A 3,362-nucleotide genomic window follows, 5' to 3' on the forward strand; every position below is an offset into this window, starting at 1 on the left:
GTAAGACAGCAGGCTGAAGACTGAGATTCAAATGATCTTCCACTTCAAAGTGCTGAGTTTGAAACCTGCTTTCTCTAGACCTCCCTTCTCCACTTCCTAACTTATGTACAGCTGGAACCACTGGTCAAAACTTTTAAATAGTGCTTAGTTTAAATGAATGCAACTTACCTGTAGCATTATATTCAGAAAAATACTTAAGCCTCAAGGTCCCCAACAATTTGGAGTACTGAACTAGATGACCACCCTAAGACACTCCTGACAGAAGTAACATAGAGAGAGGTTTCCACAACCTGCTGTTAGAACCTGTGCATGCACGGAAAACACTGATCGGCAGTCATTATTCACACAGTTTTACTCTTCCGCAGTCCTTTGCCATTGGGCAGCTCTTAACTAGGCCAGAGTCCAGCAGGAAAGTGCATGGTGCACCAGATTCACCACATCTTAAGTTGCAACTGTTTTCTTTTCTTAACTGAAAGGCTGTACTGAGCCAGGCTTTACCCATGACAGGTCAGAAACGTGAACACTTATTCTTCGGTTGTTCAGGCTTTTTCTGAGTCAGCATCTTCTCTCTGGCTTCATCGTGTACAGAAGGATTGCATAGAGAAAAGCTCATTGCATAGGGGTCTTCTATTTTAGGAGGGTCAAACAAATGAGCAGTGCACACCTTAACACTGTCAACCACTTTGCTTTTAAAAAGCTGAATATCTTTTTCATACAGTACTGCAGCCTCTGGGTTTAGGGGGCTTGTGGGATCGATCTAGTAGAAAACTCTCCTTGCAGACATTAATACTTACCAAATATGATTATGGTTCCACCTCCACTTTGCAAATGCTCTCTTCACATCCCGTTCACCTGAGGTGGAATCAACCAGCGGCTGAAAGATGGGAATATCAAACACCAAGCATGGACAGTCGCCTTCAGGATAATTATCAGGGATGTAAACTGTAAACTTAAACACTCCATCTTGATAAAGTCCATGCTGCATGGATATCACTACAAACCACATTAATGCAGAGTGGTAAGAGGGCTGCACCAAGACCCCTGGTAATTTCTGCTTCACAACCAAGGTAAATTCTGCAAGAGGAGAGTATTCCAGGTAGAAGGGGCCATAAAAAGCATGTGTGCCATTTGTGGACTGTGCTGCCAGAGCAGGAGATGTAGGCTTAGTTATGGGCAAAGCATTTTGGGGAACAGAAGGCAGCTGTTTTTTTGGCCCAGTTCGTGGAGGACTGGTTTTCACGTCCCCTGTCAATGACTTCTCTTCACCATCAGATCTTTGTGTATAGAGCTAGCAGACATGCTCCAGAAAGGGTCCATAACTTGTACTCCAAACAAAGAAATTCAGTGGTCTGTGTCATTAAAGTCTCCCGTCCTCAGCATTCACTTTACCAGCCTGCCGGGCAGCACAGCTCGCCCCGGTGCCTTCAAGGCAGAGCTCCCGGATCGCGGACACTGCCAAGGCCCAACAACATTACCTATAAAAACAATACCGATCAAAAGGTACCCTGTTACATATCATCAAATTTAAAAAAGGAATAATTAAGAAGCTAAATAAAGAAGACACAGCCTCATAGGTAATGTCCACATTCTTTATTTCAAAAAAAGAATATGTGCCTAGAACATACGAAGTCAGACAATTAGTTTGAGAGCTCATCCTAGAAAAAGTGCTATATAGCTTATTGTTGAATATCCTTGTGTTTACCTTTGAAGTACTTCCCTTGGAAAGCTATGCATTGATGCCAGAGCCTAGTCCATACTTCAAGGCAATTTTGGAGCTCTTTTACTAGAATGTCCATCAGAGCTGTCATTGTGCCATGGTATAACAATTAAGTTCATGAACTTATGATAGAAAAGTGCTTTGAAAGATGGACAAGGTATTGGCATCAGTGCATAGCTTCCCATGGGGAGTATTTCAAAGGTGAGTACAGTGATATTCCACAATGAGGTATGCAGTAATTTTCCTAGGATGAGTTTGAATTTAATTATTTGACCGCATGTAAATGCACTTATAACTAAAAGTTAAGAAAAATAAGCAAGGGAAAGAGAAGAACAGAGATCGACACAATACTTGGCAAAGAAAAATAGACAAATAAATTAAAACTCTTAAAATCGTGAGGCATCGGGAATGGTACATTTCCAATAAAATGGCTAAAATTATTTATGTGGCAATACCAAATTTTAGAAAGAATATACAGCAATAAATTCTACTACATTAGTAGTAAACATGGAAAATAAAATTTAGGTAATAAGTTACATTTCTTATGAATTCATTAATACAGCATCATTAACCATTTCACACTATCGAATGATAACAATCATTACACACTATTAAACACCTAGATGCTTGCTCTGTGTTCACACAAGCCTTATACAAGAGTAATGATAGGAACTTTATTCATAATTGCCTCAAAGTAGCAACAACACAAATACTCATCAGCTAGTTAATCAGTAGATCAATCTTGGAAAGTTTATATGATGAAATTCTATTTAGCAAAAAAGATGATTTCTTGCACATATGATGGTACAAATTAATTTAAAATCCTTATGCTATCACTGCTTAGTCTTTGGCTAAGATCAAGTGTAAAATCATTATGCTTAGCCAATGATCACTACCAGTTATAAAAGTGTACTTGTTATATTATTTCATTTGCACGAAGCTCTGGAATGCACATACAAAATAAATGAAAATATCAAGTCGGTTTTTGAAAGGGAACAGGAATTGATTGGGAGGAAACACAAGAGGATGCTATAAGATGATTGGAAAATCCTATATATTTATACTATCATAAGTTATACTACTACTTATAAAGATTCAGCTATAGCTATATCTTGTAAGCTCCAATTTAATTTTGCAGGTAAAATTCACGTATTTCAAAAGTGCAACTATTGTCTGTACACGTGTAACAAATATCTGCACATTCAGATATACATAAATGTTATCTTTAAAAATCAAATTCAGCAGTTGCTCGGGAGGCTGAGGCAAGAGAATCGCATAAGCCCAAAAGCTGGAGGTTGCTCTGAGCCGTGTGACATAATGGCACTCTACAGGTTTCAAAGTGAGACTCAGTCTCTACCAAAAAAAAAAAAAAATCAAATCCAGGTCAGGCATGTTGGCTCACACCTGTAATCCTAGCATTCTGGGAGGTGAAGGTGGGAGGATTGCTTAAGCTCAGAAGGTTGATCCAGCCTGAGAAAGAGAGAGACCTTTGTCTCTACTAGAAATAGAAAAATTAGCCAGGCGTGGTGGCCATGCCTATAGTTCCAGCTACTGGGCAAGGCTGAGTCATGAGAATAGCTTGAGTGCTGGACTTGATGTTGCAGTGATCTATGACGATGCTACTATACTCCAGCTGGGTGACAGG

General features: G+C 39.4%; 1 pseudogene; it reads right to left on the bottom strand.

The window, feature by feature from the left end:
* Positions 1 to 441: 441 nt before the first annotated feature.
* LOC128565269 (AKT-interacting protein-like) lies at positions 442 to 1,317 on the bottom strand (annotated as a pseudogene).
* Between the last annotated feature and the right edge of the window lie 2,045 nt (positions 1,318 to 3,362).

Source organism: Nycticebus coucang, chromosome 14 (genome assembly GCF_027406575.1).
Source record: "Nycticebus coucang isolate mNycCou1 chromosome 14, mNycCou1.pri, whole genome shotgun sequence".
NCBI lineage: Eukaryota > Metazoa > Chordata > Mammalia > Primates > Lorisidae > Nycticebus > Nycticebus coucang.